Source organism: Belonocnema kinseyi, chromosome 10 (assembly GCF_010883055.1).
Source record: "Belonocnema kinseyi isolate 2016_QV_RU_SX_M_011 chromosome 10, B_treatae_v1, whole genome shotgun sequence".
NCBI classification, from domain to species: Eukaryota; Metazoa; Arthropoda; class Insecta; order Hymenoptera; family Cynipidae; genus Belonocnema; species Belonocnema kinseyi.
This window is the reverse complement of record NC_046666.1, coordinates 87,889,476-87,915,383: the sequence shown is the minus strand read 5'-3', so window position 1 is coordinate 87,915,383 and position 25,908 is coordinate 87,889,476. Positions and strand designations below refer to the sequence as shown.

At 31.8% G+C, this 25,908-nt stretch overlaps 1 protein-coding gene across 1 annotated transcript in view; it reads left to right on the top strand.

Annotated features, from left to right (window-relative positions):
- The window catches only part of LOC117181247 (zinc finger protein chinmo), a 172,422-nt gene that overhangs the window by 120,246 nt on the left and 26,268 nt on the right, over positions 1–25,908 (top strand). The window lies entirely within an intron of this gene.

The following is a 25,908-nucleotide window of genomic DNA, read 5'->3' as shown; positions in this document are numbered from 1 at the left end:
AAATTAAAATTCGAAAATTTTTTCTAAAGCCTCCAGGGGACTTCGTTTTCGCACGAAAAAATTTTATGTGCCCTTATTGCATCCGGACCCACAATTGTGGAATGGGCGAATTTATATGCAAATTCTTACGCATATGCATGATCTTAAGCGTGGCTATATCAAGGGCTGTAAGCTCGTTCTTCGTCCATTGAACCACCCCAAACGAGTAGAGTAGAACCGGGACGGCAAGCATATTAGTCGCAGATACCTTATTCAACGCCGACAGATTTGAAGACCAAATTTGTTGAAGAAGGTGCTTGTATCTGCTTCGGAGAGACTCCTTGACTAATTTTACGTCCTGAATGCGGGTTTGTGGCACGCCAAGTACGTATAGGTCTTTCCAGTGTCAAGCACTTTCCAGCACTTATATCCACAAGCTCAGACTCATTGAGAACACAAATAACACAGAAGTAACTAAAGTTAGCAGCAGTGGGAAAACAGCAAAGTATTAATGAATTCGAACTGTAAATCGAGGCATCAGATTACGCCCTTAGATAAATACCTAGGATAGTGGATAAACTGTATAGTTATATTTTAAATTATACAATGATATCAATACCAATAATATGCATTATATTTTTTTGAGTATGAAATATTATTATTACTTTGAAACGATTATTTTATTTAATAAAAATGTGTCTTAAAAAAAGAAAAATGTCATAAAAAGCATCTACAATGCAAAAAATTCCGCCAAGTATAAAAATCAACATAGTTGGAGAATTTAAAGTTTGTCAATTAATTCTAAAATATATCTAATCTTTTATATTTATTAAATTGATAAAATTACAGAAAATTTTAGAATGTATGAATAAGGAAAAAAATTAAAACTTGGAGAGATTTTCTCTTTTGCAGTCATCACAGGTTGTCACCGATTCATGTTTTTTCACCTATTTCGAAATTTATCACCTATTTCAACTGTGTTGGAAATTTGTGACTTTTCTTTCATCTTATCAATTGACAAAGTAAACTTTAATTTCCAATTTTAATCTTCAAAATCGTGTGGGACCGTATCCATTTTAGTTCAGTTCACGGTTCATGCTAGTGTCGCAGAAATAGTCGCTGACGAATAATGATATTTTTTAAAGAAAATAAGACAGCATGATTGTAACCTATTTACTGAAAAAGAATTGACATTGTAATGAATGTTTAAATTTTTAATTCCATAATGCAGATAACGCAGACTGTCAAAAAGAGTTGTAGCTCTTTAAAATATTATATAATTATTATCTTTATCTCATCTTTTTAACTATCTTTTTGAATTTTTCGGGCGAAAAATGCAAAAAGAAAATTAATAACTTTAGAATAAATGAGATTTTATCGATTTTTTTGAAAATTTATTTCACCTGCAAGGGGAGAGAGAAAACTAAACAGCACGTGATAACACGAAATTTCCGCCGAAATTAGAAAGAAAATTAAAAGTTCTAATTCTTTTTTATCGATCCGGTAAAATACATATAATTGTATTTCCTTTAAAATAGATCTTTTGAAATTTGTCGTAATTGATAGTTATAATGTGACTGCCATGGTCGCTGTTATTTGATAATAATAATAATTCTGAATAGACATAATTTTTTTCGCTTTTAATACATTTCCAAAATTTCTGTACTTTCATAAATTTAATGAATTTTACCATTGAGATATTTTTTAAAATTAGTCGGAAAACTTTTACTGCACAAACTATGTCGATTTTACTGGCAGTTTTTTACTTGGCGGAATCTTTTTAATAGTAGGTATGTTTCCGGTCGAGATCTACGATATTTGTAAAGACAAGTGATATATCCAATTTTAATATCTTTCCTTTAAAATGTTAATGTTTCAAATAGAAGATTTTTCCAATTCAAAAAATCGAAATTCGATCTATTAGAAAAGAAACCAATTCTTTTTCAATTATAAAAATATTAGAAGTATTAGAAGCATCTTTATCATTTATTGAAAGCAAAATTTAGCTGAGTTAAAAAAAATGAGCAGAGTTTGTTGCTTCTTTAGCAACAGAATCTTTGGTTGTCTTAACCATTTTTCTCAGTTTAATAGTATAGTCATTATTCTACTTTTTTATAATATTCTAATTTTTATTCTAATTTTGGAAAAAATGCAATGAACCTATTTTTTTATTTATTGGTGCATGCGTTCTAGAAGTTACAATATAATTTTTACGTATATACGGTACTATATTTATGATAAAACATAGTTCTGACCATTAGATAAAGTTCGATAGGACTGATTCGCATGCAATGCCGAATTCGGGTCACGAAATTATTCATGATAACAACTGTAGAAGGCTCGTCTGACTGAGCGATAAAAGAACTAACCTTTGGATGGAATAAAATTTTGCCCCTGTAGAGATCGCATAATCTAGATCCCTTAAAAAACCAAATATATTTCACAAAAGGGTTACAGGCTTAGCCATCTCGTTTCCAAAATTATTCATGAAAATAATTAAAAGGTACATCTGGCCTTTTGATCAAATTAAGCTTTGGTTAAGGCGGTATTTAAAACTTAGAAATGTTAGGAGTAGGCAATTACTGAAAATAATTTAAGTGGTGCTTGAAAGATGCGATACATTGAGGCTTTGGCTGTAAAGTTAATGCCTAAAATGCAAATAAGGAAATTACGTCGCTCTGTTGCACAATTTTTCTGCTGTTAAAATTATTTTCAATTTATTTCCGAGTGCTTAGATATTCTTGATGAAACGAGATAGCGATCAATTAATTATTCGCCTCCAAAATAGTTCATAAATACTTATTTCTCCTGAAAGTTCTGATATGTATTCGCTTCTTCTCTTATACCCTAAAAAAATAAGTTGTATAGGTCCAATTACTTAAGTTTTCTAAATTTAAAAATATTCATGCTACTACTATTTTATTGGTTGGAACAACTGTTTTTATTGCGGTTACTACTACCCGCATTGTTGCTTAGACAAGCCGAATAGTAACACTGACAAGACAAATAGCTGTGCCAACCAATAAAGTAGTAGTTTTGTATTTCCATGAAAACACTAGGTAGACGTTACTTGTATATCACGTAATTGTATTGAATAGTAAAATACGAATAATTTCTAATTCTGTATGAATAATGAAGCCGTCAGAAAGCACATTTATTCACGGGGAAGTATATATTTGCTTTGTTACAATGCCAACAGTTCATCATATAAACTTGGCAATCGCAGCATACAAACCTAAGTTTCTGTTCCGAATATTTTGTTTCAGAACCATTTTCGCTCTCACTCATAATTATTTATTTAATTACCGACTCGTTTATTGTCATGATGCAAAAATACGAATGAGCCGCACAGTGGCATGCGTATTTACTGTTCAAAATAGTCTACAGCCTGTCATTTTAACAGATTTGGAAGCTTGCTTTCAGAAATTATCTGTATTAAATTTCTAAAAAGAAAAACAAACTGTAAACACGATTTTATCATGTCTTGTTAGGTTTAATAATATATAAACAAACATAGTGGAAAAAGCTGTCATTTTAACAGTAAGATGTTTGATCTCTAAACAAATTACTGAAACATACTCTGTATTGATTAGAATTATGGAAGATGGATTTAAGCCAAAAGAAAATTTTATTTATCATTTCAATTTATTGACATAAACAATTTATTTAAATAAATAAAATAACCTTGTACTAAAATCTTTATGGGTTATAATTAGAATGGTATTTAATAAATAAAACTTGTCATAGGTAAGAAATTTATGAAGAACTTTTAAAATTGTAAAAAAAAAATGGTTAGTCATTAAGTCCCATGAACAGCCAATACAAACTGGACATTCATTTTGAACTTAGTCCGGGATCCATTTATTATTTTTCTGATATCTTACAAACCGGCGGCATTAGCTGTGAGTTGAATCTTGAATCGGGAGAGTCCAGATAACAAAACATTTCGAGCGGCTTGCGCGGTTAGCACTCGGATGGGTTACCATGTGCAAAGTTTGAGCAGGTTGTAGATTCGCTGGGTCTTAGCTAAAGTCGAGAGAGGAGGTTTGACGCCGAGGATGATGAAGCGTATTCGATGGATAGGTTCGAATGTCCACTTTCAAACTTGAATATCGAGATACCGGCTGAAATCGGGAGGTTGTTTTCTGCAGTTTCCCTTCATCTGGTTGAACGTCTAGGCAAATGTGAATATTTTAATAAATTTTGACACATCTGCGGGTTATCCCTGCGTGTGATTAAATGCATACTGTGATTCTAATCCCACCTTAGTGAAAGAAAAGTTTTCACAGGCCCGTAATCAGTTAAGTGGGGTCGTCTGGCGGTATATTTACTTCTGCTAAAGAACTTAAATGATACTTTAGCAGTGAGGTTGTCCCTGGTATAGATTTCTGTTTCACCGAGGTTTTAAAATAAAAAGTATAGGGACTTCAATGGACCAGCCTTGCAAGATAATAAGAAAGGTCTAAGAAAGCATCCAGAGACGACTGTTGTCACCTCCAACGCTCGCGGCCGTTTTTCGAATATAACGGCGGTAAAAAACGAACTCCAAACTACACCATGCTCCTGATTTTGTATCTACAACATCATCGTAAACATTTCAAACATCGGATTAAATTAACTTATAGCATCCTCATCTCACCAGTCACTTGACTTTGTCTATGAATATGATGAAAAACCGGGTTTTACCCGAGAAAAAGTTTACAAAAAAAAATGATTAGCTGGAGAAGAAGAGAAGTGACCGTTGACACCTCCAATGCTCGTGGCTTCTCTTTAAGTATAACAGCGGTAAAATAAGAACTCCAAACTACACCATGCTTCTAATTTTGCACCTACAACATCATCGCAAAAGATTTCGAATATCGTATTAAATTAACTTATAACATCCTCATCTTATCACTCACTTGACTTAGTCCATGGCTACAATGAAAACCGGGTTCATCCGAGAAAATTTTTGAAAAAAAAATAATCGCACAAATAGTGTATTTTATGGGAGAGCAGAATACACTGATGCACCTAAAATTAAATGGAAATTTAAAAGACAAATGTACAACCGCAAAGAATGAGAAAATATGCTTTAGTTAGGCTTGATATCTTGGCTGTAATAAGTGAAAGAATATTTTTTTAAGACGAATACATAAAGTAGGTTGCTTTTATTGTTTCCTGGAGTACTGCATTTGCGTTATATTACACGCCACTTCGGTTGATTTGGCGCAATACTTTGATTGTTTTTCATTATATAATAATAATAATTAATTGCATTACATAACTTATATATAAATTACATTGCTCAATTGCAATAAGTTATTTTAATATCAAGTGAAGTTCGAGGTAACACATGACGGTAAATAACAACTCTAATCACCACATAACCTGAAATACGGTTTAAACTATTATCCACTATTTTTATAGGAAATCGCAGACGATTAAATGTCTGCGTAAAATTACCAGCCCACGGTCTGTTCGTTAATTAAATACTTTTCGCATAAAGGGCTTATTTATTTTACGTAACTCTTTTTCTGACCATGAACTTAAAGATGAAATATTATAAAAGTATTTGATTAGTCAGTTTAATGTAAATTTGAGTTATTTATCGATTGGATTTAATTGTTCTGTAAGTAATCAACAGTTGTCGGAAAAAGTCCTAAAAATAAACTTGTAATAAAAAATGTTTTGAATAATAAACTGATTGTGAATTTTTTACAATTATATATTATGCAAGAATTCAGACCGTAAAACTATTGTTGTGAGCCTAACTATTATAATTTTGCATAAATAAAGGGTGCGCTAACTTAACTTCGGCGCCGACTTACACTCTTCTCTCTGAATACCAGGCTTCATCTTGCTTACTTTGCTAACTTCAAATTAAAAAATGATACCAGACAGCGAGCTAAAGTTATCAAAATGATGATTTTTGGTGCATTGTTTCAATTGATCAAAACTTACTTCTTAGCAAAAGATCTTTTTTTTTATCACTTTGGCGGATCAAAATAAAGTTGTATTGTGTTTTGTACTGTGAACTATTCTAATATCGAATTCAGCCCAAAAAGAGCATTTGTTTTTCCTTTAGGAATTCTGTATGCGCAGACTTTCTTATAAGAACAAAATCGTTGGGAAAGGGGGGGGGGCAGTGCCAACCAGTTAGCAGTCCATGATTTTTTTCAAGTTAATAAGATGTTGAATTGATCCAGTTTTTTCTCATTTCGAGTTCTACATTATTTTTCATCATATTTCTATAAGTATTAATCACATGAAAAAAGCAATGATTATGTAATTTAATTATTTCTCACAATCTGTATTTCGTCGGTTTTTCCCCTCACTGGAGGGCAAAGCCGACTGCAGCTTTTTATGAAAGTCAAAACATTTAAAGATAAGAAAATATGATGGTTTGCTTCTGTGGCATTTTATGTACTGGAAAAATTACCTTTAAGGCCATGTGAAGAGAGGGTCACGTAACCAAACCTGGACTTCAATTTTTCTTTCCCAAATTACGTCTAAACGAAATGAGGTATCGCTCTGAAAGTTTGGGAAATGAAAGAGGAGGTAATAAGGTCCATGTCTCTGCTTTGTTCCGGTGGAAATTTTGAGAAAAAATTTTTTGAAGAAAACACCAGTGGAAGTTTTCGTTCCCAACTTACGTCCACACGGAATGAGATATCGAGTTAAAAATTTGGCACGATAAATAGATGGTATGCAAGAATGTGTCTCTGGTCCTAAATAATTAGAATGTTGAAAAAAGTTTTTTTTTAATTGCTATTTTGGGGAAATACCGACCGTGCTGTCGTCAAACCCTGCAAGCAGTTTGCAATGTTGTCAATGGGCTAGTTATGAGGTTTATATTGATCAAAGTGAGGCAAAACGACAAAAATCGCTCACGAACATTATGCAAAAATACTGCGAAAACTAAGAACAACATTTTTTCACCCATAATGAAAAATGAAAGTTTAAATAACGCGGAAATTTTGTTCGGGATATGTTAATAAATATTAAAGGATCACTTGTGGCCTTGCAAAGAGTTAGAGGAAGAAAAAGTTTATTTATGGAAATAATGATTATCGACGGAAACATTTAGGTTTTACAGCAGAAGTTTGACTCTTAACTTTCTCTGCCGGTAATCATGCAATCTGTTTTACCCACAGACCCCTTGAAGTTCGAAGTTGTGTACTCGCTGCGCTAGTGCTGCTTTTACACAGCTGATACTAGACTGATACGTATGTCAGACCAAATATGTTTATTTGCATTTCAAGTGCAAACATTAGTTTTTGCATTATTGGTGCATAATGTTCGTGAGCGATTTTTGTTGTTTTGTCCCACTTTGATAAATATAAACCTCATAACCATCAAATTGACTACATCGCAAATTGCTTGCAGGCATGAGCATAGGAAATACGGGACTAGGCATGCCATCCTAACTTGGCGAGCGGGGTTGAATCCACGGGAGAGGGGAGAATTCCATGAGTGGGGAGAGCCGCCATCTTACGATGTGCCATTTGATTATGCGCGCGAGCATTTTTGCCGACAAACTGTGCATGAAAATATAAACATGTGGGCGTTGCCATGTTTGTCGCGGGACATCAAAAGGTGGCGGACCTGACCTCATTGCATCACTCCCGCAATGGCATGCCTAGTCCCTTGTTTCCTATGTTCATGCTTACAGGGTTTGACGACAGTACGGTGGGTATTTCTCCAAAATAGAAATTAAGAAAAACTTTTTCCAATATTCTAATTATTTAGGACCAGAGACACATTCTTGCACTCCGTCTATTTATCGTGTCAAATTTTTAACACGATATCTCATTCCGTGTGGGCGTAAGTTGGGAAAGAAAACTTCCACTGGTATTTTCTTTAAAAAAAATTTTTCTCAAAATTTCCACCAGAACAAAGCAGAGGCATGGACTTTATTACCTCCTCGTTCATGTCCCAAACTTTCAGAGCGATACCTCATTTCGTTTAGACGTAAGTTGGGAAAGAAAAATCGAAGAACAGGTTTGGTCACGTGACCCTCTCTTCACATGGCCTTAAACCGAGTATTTTTGGCTTAAAATCTAACGAATGGCACATAAGTTACTAAAAATCTAAAAATATTTTTAACACTTTCGCCCTTATGAATAGAAAATGTCCATACCTTCAAGCATTTCGAAAGAAGTTAATCATGATCCTTGAGAGGAATGAGGTTTAAGATTTACATTTTGATGCATACTGAATAACAAATAATAAAGTGTATACAGACGTACATGTTTGAGGTCTAACCTTGAAAAAAGAGTATGTTTTTATTGTATATAGTGGTTTCGATTTGTAACGGCGGTAGGAAATCGTTCAAATGAAACCATTCTAATGATTCGGTGCCACTTATTTATTTCACTATATGCGTGCGCTATTATGACTAATCGTTTGAAGTTCAATTACTTTCAGGCCTAAATTATACGATGGTCAATGTCTACTTTCCAGCAGTGAGGTTTACTATATTTATTTATTTATATTTCCCTTTTTATGATGAATTTGTGGTAGGAAAGGATACTGGCCAACATCCTATTTTACCGGTCAATTTATGCAAGCAGAAACTGCCAATATTTTTTTAAAATGATATATTGTATATTATTGTAGTAATAGTCATTAACTTATTATTTTTAATCAAGTTAACGCTAGAAGTGCACTTTCTGTTTTCTTACTAATATCATTTTACTACCAATATACGTTTTTCAGTTGGCCTCGAAAATTGAATAAAATTTTTCCTGTTTAATCTAGTACTTCTGTATTATTATTAAATTCTTTTGTCAATCCCTGGTCCCCGGGTGGAAATTTAAGTCGGGGGCTGGCCATTCTACGACCGGAGAGCCCGGCTTCAAGCCGGGAGTTGGCCGGGGAGCCCGACTTTAAGTCGGGCTGTGGCCGGCGTTCCTGGTCGGAATCCGACCAGCATCGTCACGCTCCGCTGGCCAGCGTCCGGCCATGGATCATGGCCCGGAACTAGCCGGGGAGCCCGACCGTAGCCCGGACAAGATCAATTGGTGCTTTACTAGAATTAAATGATTCGGGTTTCAATTGTATGAAAAGCATTAGTCACTAAATTAGAGAATCAATTTGATTATTTTTTACTGCAGAATTGGAGCATATTTATATATGCAATTCCACACGCCTAGCACACAGACAACATTAACTATTTTCACGTAGTCGTTGAGAGACAAAAAAGGTATTTAAAAAATAAATATTAAATGATTGCGAGTATGTTGACTTTAAATATTAATAGTCCTGTTTAGAGTAAATACACATATAACATTTTTAAACATTATATTACAAAAAAAATTTCAAACGTCACGGGGTTATCGAACCTACATATCCATACCTAAATCTAATGCCTAGCAGTCGGGAGTGCCAACCACTGCGCTAAAGCGACAAGTTAAAACTCGTTGAAAAAGCCATCCTCATAAGTTTCAGAAAAGTTAAAGTACCAAATTTTAAGTTCACTTTTGCTAATTATTTATTATTATGCGGCGTTATGTAAATATAAAATACACGAACTTTTAACAGGAATATCAATAAAATACATTTTAAATAAATAATTTAAATCGATTACGATTTTTCTTCGCGTGATATTTTATTTTTTTCCGTTGTAGACTATTTTACAACTTTTTACAATGACAGGAAATCTAATTTTTTCTGGACATTACAAATTTTTAACGACGGAACTCAGGATCGTGTATTTTGACAATTCCTTAATAATAACATTTTTTAAATTTCGTGTAAGGTTTGGTTTTTATGTGTTTTATACTATTTTACAACGTTTATGATTGATATAGAATGTAAATTTTTTCTGAACATTTGCAATTTTTCATAAAGTTGGAACTTAACATTTTTTTCATAAAAAAAAAACAGTTTGAATTTAAAAAAAGTGTCATCGAATTTTTGTCACAAAATGCATTGTTTGTAAGTCTGAACTCGTGAAACCTTAAAATTTGTGGTGTCAAAAAGATATTCACCGAATATATTTCCACGCGTGGAACATCCATGTGCGTATACGCATTCATTTCTTAATGAAATTAGAAAAAGTAATTAAGTTATAAACAAAGTTGAAGAATTTTATTATTTCCAATCAGCACCCGGCCAGCTACCGTCTGAGTATTCGATCATAATGTTTGTCCGATCAGAGCCCAGTCACCCCCCGACTAGGGGTTTCACATAAATTTTGGCTAGCCAGTCTCCGAACAGCGCACGGTTAGGCTCTTAAAAAAAAAAAACATAGCCCGGTCAGTCCCCGACCAGGAACCTTGTTGTACCAGGGCTAACCCGAGCTATTTCCACACGAGTCTATTGTTTCAAAATTAGTTTTCAGGTTGCCGGATGCTCACAGTTTGCTCATTACCTCGTTCTTGATTTCTTCTGAATCTTTTTAATTTATTTGCATTCCTTTGAATTATTTTGAACTAATTTTATTCTCTCAAATTTCCGTGAATAAATAGAATATAATATTAACTTGTCTTCGAGTAAATTGTTGAATCTTAGAGATTAAAGTTACGCCAGCTACACATTAAATATATCAATAAGATCCATGAATTTCTTGGTATTAAAATTTTTTTAAATTATCTTGATTTATTCAAATTCTTCGAATTCTTTTGAATTCCCTTCAATTTAATATTGGTAGGGGTCACATGAAAGTATTAATTTCAAATTAAGTAATCTATTTGAAAATCAATTTTAAATTGAAACTGTCGAAATGATATGCTTTGAAATAAAAAATTCAACATGGAAAAAATTAATATTGAATCAAGAAAATATCGGTACGAATAAGGCCAATATAATAATTTCATGGTTCTAAAAGATTGATCTTGTCTAAATAAAATGTACAAAGGAATGCATACAAATCCAAACAAACAAAATGTATAAAAGAAAATTAAGTTTCTTTAATCTACTACTTTTTCTTGAGACAAGAAATATTTTCTGGATCAAGAAGATATATAGTATCGTCCGTATTCATAATGATATTTCATTGTTAATTTTAGTAAAATTCATAATTTGTCGATTATTGTTATGATTCTTTTATACAAATTTAATAGACAAATGCATTATTCGGGCATTTGTCGGCAGAAAAATTCGTTTTTTTTCAATGACAGTACCTTCATTTCGGAACTTCATGCCCATTTCAGCAACATTCATAATTTTTTGATAAATTTTAGGCTTTTTTCAATCAAATTCAATAAGCAAATGCATTAATGAGGCATTTATTGACAGAAAAAAATTATTTTTGTCGGTTTCAACTTTTTAAAATAGGAAATTCATGATAATCTTAGCAAAATTCATAATTTTTTGATAAAATTTATAATTTAAAAAAAAATTCAACAAAGAAACGCATTATTTTGATGATTATTTCATAAACACTCATACATAGTTAAAAAATTCAATGTTTTAAACAAATTTAATAAACATATGCAGTTTTTTTCAACTTTAGTACTTTCGGTTTAAGTTTCTTATTACGTTCATTCTTTTAACAAGACTGATCCAAAAATAGTTTATCATAGACATTAGTGGAAAAAGCCGGTCATTCTATTCGGTCCTGAAGCTACAGCCTTATTAATTAAAGTATTGATAAACTTAAACTGAAAGGACTGACATTAAAAAAAAACTTTTTCATCGACAAATACCCAAATAATTCATTTGTTTAATAAATTATTTTTAAAAAAATCATAAAACTGATAAAAAAATTAAGAATTTTTCTGGAATTACCATAAAGTTCTTCATTTAAAAAGCTGGCATCGAAAAAAATGAATTTTTCTGTCGGCAAATGCCTGAATAATACTTTTTTTTATTGAATTTGTTTTAAAAAATCATAGAATTTATCAACCTATAATGAATAGTGTTAAATATTTCATAAAGTTAGGAACCGAAAGGACTGGAAATGAAAAAAAAACGAATTTTTCAACCGATAAATGCCTAGTTAATGCATTTGGTTTTAAAATTTGTTTATAATATTACCAATAATCATCTCAAGAAGAAATTTCTTCATCATTATATTTCTCTATCCAAATTTCTGGCAATATAACTTAAAAACTGTAAAATTATGGAAAATCGTTGAAAATATTCTTTCAACGAATAATTTGTTTATAAAAAATTGACATTGGAAACGTCATATGGAAAAATGGCAATGTTTTTCGTCATACAGTGAACCCCTTCAATAGCGCTCCCCGCCATATAGCCTTTCCGAGAATTGGCGCCGCGCCGCGGATGGGAGTCAAAGGAGCTGGAGGGAGTGTGCGGGGTCACACAGGTGCAAACAAATGAAACCGTTTTCAACCGAAACGGCAGTCTATCGGGTTATTTTCCCACTGCCCCAAAACCGGCATAATAGAAGGGTTTCACTGTATAGGTTTATTTATAAAAAAATCGAAAGCTTAATTTAAAATATCATGCTTGACAACTCTTTTATCAGCTTTCTCCCGCTTTTTTTGTTCAAATCGGTCACTATTTGTGGGCTCTACGTTATTTTAAACCAAAAAAGTAATTTTTTCTCACTGTGCAGTGGCGCGCAATAAAACTCGGTTAACGTGATACCGGGTTCAAGAATTTTCAAGGGACACATATTTATTTGTCTTGTGGGGACCCAGACCTGCATTTTACAAAAAATCATATCCGTTATGACGCAAGTTCAATGACGAAACTAACCCACTTATTTGCGCCTGGTTAACAGGGATTGGGCACCGATTAAGGGCAGGCACACATATATTTCCAATAAGTACTCGATGTCGTTAAATACGTGATTTAGTTTTTTGTTTAATTCCGCAATCATGCTAATTTTTAAGGAAAATAATTTTTAAATAATTAACTAAGGTACGTGGGTTCAGGATTTGCTTGGTCAGCATGGCGGTTCGCTATTACCCTACATGCATATAATTCGAAATTTTTTTTACCAATATCTGCGATGACGCAAGGTTCAGTGTCACTGGCTCTCCTCCTATTTTTGTCGTCTAACACGTAGTTTGGCCGGAAAATGAATTTTTTTATTTTTTAAAAAGCATTATCATGATTCAAACAAAAACGATATGCCTGATCAAAAAATGGTTTGAACTAAATTTGTAGATTCTTTTCAGTTACAGTCTCTGCCGTATCGCATAGTTTTTGGACAGTGAAGTTTTTCATTTTTACTTACATTTTTTACAATTAAAATAAAAACTATGCATTTTATAAAAAAAAATGATTTCAAGAAAATTTGTAGAATCTTTTTGTATGATAAATTTCTTTATCCAAAAATTTGTTTTTTATCTTTCATAGTTTGACCTAGAAAATTAAATTTGTAAGTGTTCAAAAAGCATTTTCGATGATGAAACCAGATCTGCTGGTCAAAAATGGCTGGTTCACAAACTAATCCTTTCTGTTTAGGTCTACAAAAAGTGTGTCGACGCTCAACTCAATCTGATCAGTCTATCGAAATTTATCGTGTCTACCTAATACTGCAGGCAGACCGACAGACACCTTCGTAAAAATCAGATTTTGCTGACACAGGGCCCCGAGTAAAAATGCTTCGATTTCAGTTTGACTTGGTGTTCTCTTGATTATGCATAAGATAATGTCTTACTTTTATGGACTGAATGAGGATAAGCCTGAACAATTTTCTCAAAAAAATTAAAATTGTCATTTTCTATAAAACAAATGAAAATCCATAAATGAATTGATTCAATGTATTGTGTAAAAATATACAAAATTGCTTAATAATTAACAAATATTATCTTTTATGACAGTCAGAATAACCCCTTTTCAGCGCAGCTATATACTCAAAGTTATAAGCCGCTCGTCTTGGAGCCATACGAATTCGAATCAAGATATAAATATATGTATGCAAGACATACATTGAAGTCTGACTCCGTCTCGAAAATGAGACATGCAGAAGTCGAAATTTTCGACTCAAGCCTGCTTTGATTGGGGACAATTCAAGCCGAAACCAAGTCGAAGAATTTTTGCTAATAGGATGGGGGGGGGGGGCTTAAAAGATGAAGATTCGATTAAATTCATCGTGGTAAAATTCCAAATTAAACTGATACCTTCTCATTAGGATGAAAACTGTAATATTTCATCGAACTGAGTAACATTATTCTATGTCGATACTCTAAGCTTAAAAGTGAATTAAAAATTGATTGGTACAATACCTTTTTCACATTTACATAAAGAGTAAATACATTTAATTGGCTTACAATTTTTGTTCATTAAATGTTATATATTGACAAAAATAAATACAAATTCAAATGTTTCATATATACAGTTTTAAAGTAAGATAATCGGAAATTTAGGTAAAGCTGCTTCCCGTATATATAATACGCGAAAGTAGTAACTTGTAAAATCGCTTGCTATTTCACATTCAATGTTTCTCTGCAAAAATAATTTTTTACCCAAAAAAGTTTTTTTTTCATAGTGTAGGAAATCTGAAAAACGACAATTGATTGATTTGCCCATACTCTATCTGTTCTTTTCGCTACGCTATGCTGGGGAAACCCGGTCTTTAAACCCGACCTGCGCGCCTGGTTACCTAATATATGAACATGGGAGAGTATGTATTTGCACTTGGCACTTGGCAATGCCTTTATTGCGTGACGGCATTGCAGCAGCTTTCGGACGCGTTCACAAGGGTGCGCCACCTGTTCACCGCACGCACCAATCAATACGCCCACGAAAGAGACAGAGAGGGAGAGATTGCGTGCACGCGTATAAAAGCGTACTTAAGTGCATGTGTGCGTACACGTGCCGGCAAAATTTGGATTGTATTGAGTTGTGCTGTGTGTTGGCACAGTACTTACACATTCGCAAAATTGAGTACGTGTAGGTCTAGGGACCTCGAACTGTAGCCCATATTTTCGACGTTTGTTGACAGAGAATGCGACCGAGTGCGATTGAAGGACTTAAGATAAAGTGCTTTAAGATTTTGAATGTGCATTAATCGGACTCTTAATTTCGTAAGCTCTATCCTTCGAGTCTCTTACTTTCTGCAATAAAATTATTTTGGGTCACAAAGTTCTTGCTTCCTGTGGTAGACCTCGTTCCAAGAAAAATTAAAAACACGACCAAACCTTTTTACTGTTTCCAACAAGATTAGTAAAGTTTAAAAATGATTAAAACTCAAAATCTTGTAAATTCGACTATCTTTGATTAAAATCGTTTAAATTTTAGATTAGGCTCGGCGAAAAAATAGTGTTTTTTGTTGTTGAAAATCTTATGGTTCAATATGCTCAATATTTAATGGAGCCTTGGATATTTGCCAAACGTAATTAAAAATTTTTTAAACAAATATTATGCCCTTTCAGGTTGAACAATTTCAACACATAAATAGTAAAAAAAAAAGTATTTTTTAAAACCTAAACTACTCAGCATTCAACATATTACAAATTTGGAAAATGAAAGATTAAAAAAATTCCAATTGTTCAGAATTTTCAAAATTTAAGTTTGAAGAATTCTGAATTGACCAATTAAAACCTTCCAATTTGAACAATTTTAAATAGAAGTATTAAAATTTTTTAATTTTTAAACGAAATTCTAGAAATTCATATAAGTTTCCGTTTCAATTCCGCCTAAAACAAATTAAAGGAATTGAAAGCTGGCAGTTTCATTTTTTAAGGCGATAGAGTATTTTTGCATGCCCAATTGTTTTTATGGATATTGGGTGTACAAAGATTTAGGTTAACCATCACAAAATTGTTGAGGTAACAATAATTCATTAGTTAATTAACCGACATACATAATTAGATACGTTATAAAATGTTATCAACCGTAATAAAACTGTAGTTGGATGTGCAATATATTACCAACTGAAGATTTTACTGAAACTTCAATTATTTACTCAACACGCACTTCTTGAAAAAATAATAGGTCATCTTACATAGCATACGAATAATAGCGGTTGAATATGAAGATTACTTTGCTACATAATATGTATGTTGCTGCTGTCATTGAAGTAGAAGTATGAAACGTTTGTACAAAGCTGCAATTAATAAATCATATCTAGACTTTACCCGTCACTATCTTAGATCTGATAAAGTCATTTCTCAGTTTAAGAAGTCAGATCTTGTTCAGCCCTTTTAATTGAAAAAAACGAGATAATTATCAAATTTTACAATTTTATGTATATCTCGGTAAATGATATACGTCTCGTTTGATAAGCCAGATTGTGTAGAGTGTGTGTAAAGCATATACGATATGCGTCAATCAAATAGAGAGAATCTGTAATCTTTTATCAAGGTTAACTTCATACTACTTGCTAAGAAATACTATACTTTGTTGAGAATTAGAATTTTGATCTTGGAAATATTTTTTTTTCTACGACAGTTCAGGATCACATTAAATTTTGGAATATTATTTTACGACACATGGTTGTTTTTTTGTAGTTCGATCCTCGTCGAAAACTAAAGTCTGCAGTAACAACAAATTCAAATAAGAATTCCTCAAAAACCAAAACAAAAATGAACAAGAATTCTTCTGGGGTCAATTCGATATTTTCCTCACATTTTAGATTTTAGATTACACAATTATTTTTCGTTGAATCACAATTACTATATTATGTGCTGAGCGAAATATATTTTTATAGATATATTTAGTCGCTACATTTTAGCCAGACGCTATTAGATATTAATTAATTACTTGAATTTGTTAAATAAAAAATAAAAGTGATTGAATGTAAAATCCAAAATGAAGAATTGTGAGAAATGAATCGTAATCGATAATTTCAAAAGAGAAGATTTAAATTTATACGTTTTCAAATTCGAGGCCATATCTTTATTTTCAGACGTCAAAACTTGAACAATTTTAGAAAAATAAGCATTCTAATAAATGGCGACTTTTAACTTTTTATATTGGGTCATTAAACATTCAATGCTTTCAACATTTTAAGTTTAATATTCAAGTCTTCAAAATCAATTATTGAAATGTTAAATTTTATATTTTGACCCTTAAATGTGAATAAGTCACATTCTTAACTTATTCCAATAAGTGACTTTATCCTAGTTATAAATCGTTTATTTTTACAGACGAATTAGTCAGTTTTACTGATTTATCAGTAAATAATAAGTGATTCATACCTAGAATTCAGACAGTAATTAAAATTAATAAAACTTGTAACTGATTCAAATTTAAAGAACTTATTTTAATTTCAAGCATTTTAATTTTGAAATTACATACTATTTTTGACGAATCATAATTTAATACAAATTCATTTTTATATATTTAAATACGAAATTATTATCCTTTCAACGTTTTGAATTAAAAGTGGTTTAATTTCAAATTGGAATTGGAGACATTTTAAGAGATTTAAATCTAATTACCAAGTGTCAATTACCAATCAATTATCAAGTACTATTCAAAGAAATGGGATAGATTTAATTTAGATTTAATTTAAAACCTTTGAAATCATATGAAATCCTTTAAATCTTTAAAAATTACTTGAAATATTTAAAACTCCATTGCAATTTGTTCAACACAGAGAAATAGGTATTGGGCCCGACTAGTATACCACTGCTACTTTATTGGTAAACACAAACATTGTGCTTGTGGGTGTTACTACTCATTTGTTGTAATTACAATGCGGGTTGTAACACTAGCAAGCAAAATGGTTGTACCAACCAATGAAGTAGCAGCTGTATATTTTACAAACTCAATTAGTTGGGCTATGTAAATCTTTGAAATTATTTGACACCCAAAAATAATCCTAAAACTTTTGGAAATCATATTCTTAAATATTTTACGTCCCGTGAAAGATCGTGTAATTTTTAATTACATTTAAAACCCCTTGAAATATTTTGAAATATTTTAAATCCTTTCTTCATGATGTAGTTATATGAAATACCTAAAAATCATTTTAAAATGCACAGGTGTAGATACATAGAAGTGCAATTTTTTATTAAGAAAATAAGAGGCAAATAAAGGATATAATTAATATTGGGGATTTTGCAAAGAAAGAAATCCCTGAGAAATTCAATTTAAAAAATTTTTTAGTCTGATCATTTTTTGTAATGTATCACTCTTTAAACGTGAATAAATCAAAATTTCATATTTAAAGAGCTATGAAAATAAGACCACTTATAAGGAATATCTTATTTATTTTAAGCGAATAAAGTTTTTACTGTGGTAGATAAATAAAACGTGTCTAACAATAAGTACATATTTTACGTGATAAAAAAATCAGGGATAAAGATAGTGGAAATTCATTCTCTTTACTTCAAGCAGGAAAATATATCTGTTCTCTAAAATTAAAATCAATATATGTCAATTTCTCCTAGCTTAATTGTATGAAATGGAAATTACTCTCTAAATTTGAGTTATTTAAATTTGACGAACCAATAATTCACTTTCACTAATTGCTAGTCAAATTTTACTTATAATAATTTTTAGTAGAAAAAAGAAAAGTGGAAATTAATAGTTGAATATGGAAATATTAGTGGAAATAATAGAACTAGTTTTTCAGTCAGTTAACATAAAATACGTTTTTTTAAATAACAATTAGATTAATAATATTTAATTAGATGATTAACTTACTATGTGCATTTTAATTAATCATAACAAAGAAATTGCTACACGAAGTGAACTACACTCCCGGTGAAGGAGTATTGTCCACCCTGAGCGAAATTGGCCAAAATAAAAAGTTTTATATCTCTGTAAAAAAATCATGTATTAAAAAAAACCTAACGTGGTTTTAAAGTTTAAGTCAGTACCTTTCAAATAAAGGCAATTGGCTTTGTCGAAAAAGAATTAAAAATTGAAGTCTTTATAGAAAAAAAAACAATTTTTTTACATTTTTTTTTTGCTCTCAAAAAAAACGTGATTAAAAAATTCAAATGAAATAGATGAGTATTTGTATTTTCTTTAAAATAAGCCCAAGATGACATTTTTGGTGGGTCGTTTTAAAGGTATGGCATTAAAAAAAAAAAAAAAACACGTTTTTTCAACGCTGAATATCTCGGAATCTATGCATTATAGAAAAAAATGTTTGTTTTTGCATGTTGAATCAAAGAAACTTTCTTTAAATCAAAGAAATTCTAGTATTGATATACAGTCAAAGAAACATTTGTTTTATTTTAAAAAATTTTGTTATTAACTTTTCTTATTAGATTTAAAGAAATATTTCGTTAATTTAAATGGAAAATTTCTTTAAATTAAAGAAATATTTCGTTCCTTAAAACCGAATATTTCTTTGAATTGAAGAAATATTTGATTGCTTCAGATGAAAAATTTCTTTGAATCAAAGAAATATAATTTTTACATTCTCATCATTTATGATTGAGAAAGTAATAGAATTGTCGGAAATTTGACATCACACTTTTTCAATAGATCTCCACGTTTCGAGACCCCCTGAATCCGAAAATCAGGTTTTCACGATGGCGTCTGTCTGTCTGTCTGTCCGTCCGTAAACACAATAACTCTCGAAAAAATGAACGAATCAAATCCATCTTTGGCACACTTTTTCTAGGTCCTAAAAGAAAGGACGAGTTCGTTAACCAGCCATTTTTGATAAAAATTCAAAAAGTGAGCGCATTTTAAAATTTTTGAGACCACATTTTTCTGAATTTGAAAATTCTATGTGCGGATATTTATAGTATTGAAAAGAACAAATAATTTATCGAAATGACTTTTTTCGATACAAAGAAAATTCTCAGAGTTATAGCGTTTTCAAAAATTTTTTAATCAACCGAAAATCAAAATTTAAAGCCGAAAAACGCACGATATGAAAAAAAGTCAAGATAAGAAAAACATTTTTTTAGAAATCCCTACAAGATTATCATAACCAATTTTTGGGTTTTCTTCAAAAAACGAAAATTCAAATTTTGATTGCACAAAAAATAATGGAAAATAAAAAATTCCATTTTTTGGACAAACTATGTAGGATACAAAAAAAGATGAATTAACAAAAATGGTTATCCCAAAAAAGATCTACGATTTCGTTAAGAATCAATTTTTGATAGGACGCGTACTTTTTGTTTTATTCGTGAAAAATAACGTTGAAAAAAGTAAGATAAAAAAAATGTGTGGAAAAATGACGAAAGTTACGAGAAAAAAATCCAACAAAACCTGTTTACAAATGTCTGTCGGAAATCGAACGCGCAGCGCGAGTGTCACGATGAGAATGTGTACGTCAAAGCCTACAGAGCTTTGAGAAACTTAATCTTTGACTATACTTAATTAAGTAGACAATTTAGGATATGAAGACGCATATAAATACTGCCATCTAAAAGAGATCTTTTTGATAAAGTTTTTTTCAAGCATTCCAAATGCAAAGAATAAATATCCGAGCGCGAAGCGCAAGGTGTAATTATGTTCTAGCGAGAAGCGCGAGGTAACCTGAGGGAAAAAGGTTATTTTAATATTTTTTGTGTGTAAATGAATTTTATTCTTTCCTAATTTACAATTTCTCTCGAAAATTTAAGGTAAAAAGATAAATTGTGATGAAATTGTGCACAGAAGTAACCAATATTTACATAAAAACGAGGTTAGGTCGTACTGTATAAAAGTATCTATTTACACGGTAGAAAGCGTCTATGCTTTTTGCAAATCCCTACGATGCAAGGATGTCGCGCACTTCTTTAACACACATTTTAACAATTTAAATTATTACCAAGAGCCGTCGCTTCCGCATCTTCGCAAAAATTTGACAACACGTGTTCCGAAAGACGCGTTAACGTAAAATAATCAAAGTGATTTGTTCTGTGCAATGCCATGGCGCATTGGTAATGTGGATTAAGAAAATCTTTCTTTGATTCAAAGAAATAATTTTCTTATTGCAAATTACTGACCAAAGAAATTATTTCTTTCATTTTTCCTAGTAACTTTTTAAATCAAAATACTTTTGTTTTAAACCAAACAAATCATTTAAACAAATAATTTCTTTAAATTAAAGAAATTACGTGACGTCATTCATTAAAATCAAATAAATTTTCTTTTAATATAAAAATATTTTTATGTTATATCAAAAGAACCTAGTGAAAAAAATGTTGTTTTTTTTATTTTAATAAGAACTTTTTTCTGGGTGTATAATTAATTACACTAAGTGGCTACGATATGTACATTGTTTTGCCTGAAGATGGTCAGGGTAATTTTCAGGGTGTCCCAGAGAGTGGTGCATTGCGCAGTTGCGCAGGTTATGGTATTGTTGAGTGAGTATGGGATAAAGGGGAGACTTCCCTTCAGCAGAAGCTGATAGCTGAGAAGGACTTTCAAGGTGACAGCGACAGGGACATGAGGGCGGGTGACTGCTGAAGTAGCTCCCTTGATTTTCGGTTGCAATACGCGGCAGGCATTGATTCCTCCACACCCATTCCCTTTTCTCCACTTTTCCCTTTGCTAGCAGACTTGTGTTGGTTGGGTTGCTACCCGGCATCCCTGGCTCGGTCTTGCTCTTATTTCTTTAGTTTGCACGCGCCCGACCAATTTGGCGCCACCACCGAGGAAATAGGTCAAGGCTTTAGGCTCAGCCGGGCTTTTTCTTTTTACGCCACTAAGTGAGCTTACACATTCCCGGCAACTTCAACTTGCTCGCTCGCAAGCATGATCTTTGATCTTCTCCATCTTCCCATTTCCCAGTTAACTTACCCTACATTCTTATTACTCGCTCCCCGGTACTGACTTAATACTGTCAATGTCAGTATCTTTTTTCTGGGATCTTGGCACAATGTTTTGCTATATTTTTACTTTCTCATAATTTATGATTGAGAAAGTATTAGAATTCTCCGAACTTTGACACCATAGTTTTTCATCGGATCTCGACGTTTCGAGACCGTCTAAATCCGAAAATCAAGTTTTGACGATGGCGTCTGTCTCTCTGTCTGGCCATCCGGCCGTCGCACAGTAGGGTGTTTTGGATTTGTTCGTGCAAATAATCGACGAATCGTCAATTTTCGACCGAATTGAATTATTTGTTTTTAAATACAATACAATTTTGTAACTCACTCTGATGATAATAATATTCTATCAATCAGGAACTTACAATTTTAAAATAACAAATAAATACTTTGAAAACTTATCATGTGGGGTGAAGGTGTTGTGAAAAATGGGGGTTGTGGTGGTAGATGGAGGGTAAAGGTGTTATAAATGTTTTACAGAAAAATAGTCTTTTGATTTAAGAGTTTAAGAATTAGGACAAAATTTTTATTTCTTAACTGACAATTCTTACATACAATTAATCTTTATGATTGAAAATTCGTTTCCTTATTTTTTGAATGCATCTTTTGGGCAGGACCCAGAAAAGATCCATTTTTACTCAATCAGTTTAACATTTAACGAAGTAGTCGAATGCCAACAAAAAAGACAAATTTTAAACGAAATAGTTGAGCCCTGAACAAAGGAGCTTTAACAAAAGATAATTCACAACTACCAAATTACAGTTTTAGATGTATAAATGCATATGTTATCGAGTGCAAAGCTCTAGAACGAACAAAGAAAAAAGAAAAATATATACAAAATTGTTGATTTTTCAAACTGTATATTGTATATTGTATATAAATTGTTGAATTTCAAACTGTATATTATTTAAAAGCATGTAAAGCATTGGGATCCTATATATTTTATGCAGCTGTTTCGTCGAGAAGTTAAAGTGCAAGGAGTTTAATGGTACTTTCTGATATTGAGTAAAGTTAGTGTAACATTGGTATATTTTTAATCATAAGTTAATGTTTTAGTTACTATTTTCATTCAATAAAAACATTAAGATTAAGTATTATTCCGGTGAAGCATGAAATTTGTTATAAAATTCTATTGCTGATATAAAATGCGGTAGCAACGTATTAACATTTTGTGGTTAATATTGAATTTTGCAATTCAAGAACCAACTGCTTGCAGTTGAAAAATTTATCAAAAAGACGTAGGATAAAAATATAAAAAGATATTTTTTATTTTAATCCTGACTAAAATAGTTTCTGTTTTTTTTTCACCAAAAATTTTACAAATTTGAATGAAATTTTTGAAAAATTTTACTAATTTTCAATGTATTTCAAACACGGATTATTTTTTCATATTTAGAAAAATAAGTAAAAGCTTAATTTTCGTAACGTTTCATAGGAAAAAATAATATTTTATAGATTTTTGTAGATACACGGATGATTTACTTTAAAGTGGCAAAAATGATCTAATTCTGCGATCAGCAATTTGCTCTTATATTCTAAAACTAATTCCTAACCTCAAAATCTGAAAAAGTTGTTATCGCATTTTACACCAGCAATGGACTTTGATAACAAAAATCATAACCAATTCCATGCTTTATAGGAATATTACTTAATGTTAATGTTTATATTAATAACAAATAATTGCATAAACATTAACTTGTAATTGAAAATATACTAACCCTGCCGATAGAAATCTCAGAGTAAATGTTGGAGCTTCTCAAGGCTATGAGAAGCTCTGAGAAATTCTGCGCAGGCACTCAGGTAGATATATTTAATGGTCCAGATAGCTCGTTTAAATGCTTCGAAGGCTTAAAAATGTCCTTTCCGAAATTGAAATAAAAATACGATCATGAATAACAAGTAGAGAGGCTTAAATTGAAATAAGAATTCGATCATAAATAACAAGCAGAGGTCCTGTATTGCGGCAGTATGGGTGGCAAGGTGGTGATCAAGCAGCAGCGTTCATTCGTATTATCGACCGTGAATTTCGATTCGATTATTATTTCCAACAGTGATCCAAAAACTCTTGCGCATGCTTGAACTGTGTGGCGCTCATTGGTTCTAGTTCGCGTACGTATTTAAAAATCAAGTACAGACGCGTACCGTAGCCAATGAACACCACTCAAATCCAAGCGAGCGCAGATCAAGAAAGCTCCGTTGGGATTATTAACATCAAGAAAACACGTGTAACGTTCCATTACTGTCTAACTCACAGTGACTCACGAGTGTCCCTTTCGCACGGGTGTAGCTATCAAGGAGCGAGCAATCATGACAATTTTTTCAATAGTTTCCAACGCTGTCTAACTGTTATATGCTGTTTCTTACGCATATAGCAATGAAAATCGAGTAGTGTGACAATCGAAATCGACAATATCGTTTAGAGATTTTTATTAAGGACTCGTGAATAAATTTACTGTCGGAGAGATACGCCACTATTACGGTTTGAATCGTCAGTACGTCAAAAAAACGTCGACAGTCGTCGGCCTATTTTTAGGCTATTCAGATGTCAGTAATATTTGGCAACTCGTACAAACAATGCTTCATGCTCATTGTTACTTTTGTTTTCAACCATTACAAGTGCAAACCTTTCTATTCTCATTCTATTTTTGCAATAAAAGTTTTAAATAATAGTTAATAGACGTTCATAACGTTAATATTTTAATTTTCAAATTATTCAACCGAGAAACGTTTATTCTGAAGAAATCAAAGAAAGAGTATTTTATAGAATTTAAAATATTTTTTTCTTACAGCTCTTATGTTTATTTTAATAAAATTATTATTAAATAATTAAATACCGATCAAAATTTTTTTATCAATGTAATACGTATTATTTTAAAGTAACCTGCGACATCAGGTAGAATTGAAAAGATGATGTAGGGCGTTTTAAAATCTGGAAAAATACTTTCTCCTTTGAAACCCTGCAATAGTCCTCCGTTCAATAATAGCCTTTCCAAGAATTGACGCCGCGCTGCAGGCATATGTAACAGGAGCTGAGCAAACAAAAGCGGAGCGGTCCATAATGAGTTAGTTTCCACCCACCGTCAGCCCCAAAATCGGCGCTATAGAAGAGTTTCACTGTATATTTATTTTAAACTTGAAAAGATTGATGTGAGCTTTCACAAAAAAAAAGCTTTCACATGTTTAGGATAAGCAAAACAAAATTGAAACTTCCCGTAAAGCTTAATAATTCAAAAAACTTAGGCCAGATTCAATAATAAATTAAGCTAGCTTGGAAAAATTAGATTATGAACTTGAAGCTGGTGAGCTTTTCATAAAACTTAAATCTGCTCATTTAAGCTAAGTTCTCATCTAGCTTACATTGCCGGTCAGGTTTAATATTGATAATTCACAGATGCAATATAAATATTCCTTAAATTAGTGTTGCTGAGAATAAGCATTGTGAATAGAGAGTTTTTGAATAAAAATAGCCTCGACAGCCACTTTTTCCAATCTGGTTTTTTCCTAGGCATAAATGAACTTGGAAGCCTAATACTGACATGCTAAGGAAAACATTGCATAAGTAACATTATCGTGTATATCGACTTTGCCATTGCCAGATCAAAGAAATGGAGCAATGATTGCAAAGTCACTTATGTAATTTTAGGCGGAATACCCACCGTTGCGTGGGAGGAATCGGGAATTTACTGTTCATTAGGGGGTATCGAAAAAAGTTGTTCGCGCAAAGTTCTAGCAGCAGAGAAAACTTTCTTTTGGGAGTCAAAAACACTCTCCTAAAGTTTCATAAAAAAATTGTCTTCTGCGTGCATCATAGATATAGCTAAAAATCTCAAAAAACGAAGCACTTCTTCAAATTTAAACAGCAAAAAAATTATTATTATTTTTAAATTTAAATTATCACTAAAAATAGTTAAAAGCAAGCCGGTTTATACCTGTATAGCGATGATTCTGCTAACATATTTTTTACCCTCCCTAATTGACTTTAAAGTTTCAAAAAATCGAAAAAGCCGTCTTTCTCGCTATTTTCTTAGAGTCACGGTAAATTTATTTATTATTTGACCTATAATGTTTGATATACATTAATGGGGATGTATTTGTAATATGCTGCAATAATAATAACAATAATAATAATAATAATAATAGTATATAATTATGATAATTCAATAATAATGATAATTGAATATATAATAAATAATAATAATAATAATATATAATATATAAGAGAGCCTCGGTGGCTCAGTTGGTTAGACACTTTGACTTCACCTCAGAGGTCCGGGGTTCGATCCCTGAGCCGGTACCTCTGGAAATTTTTCAATGTACCTTTACTGAGGTTCTGGTGGTTCGGAACCCACCTTAA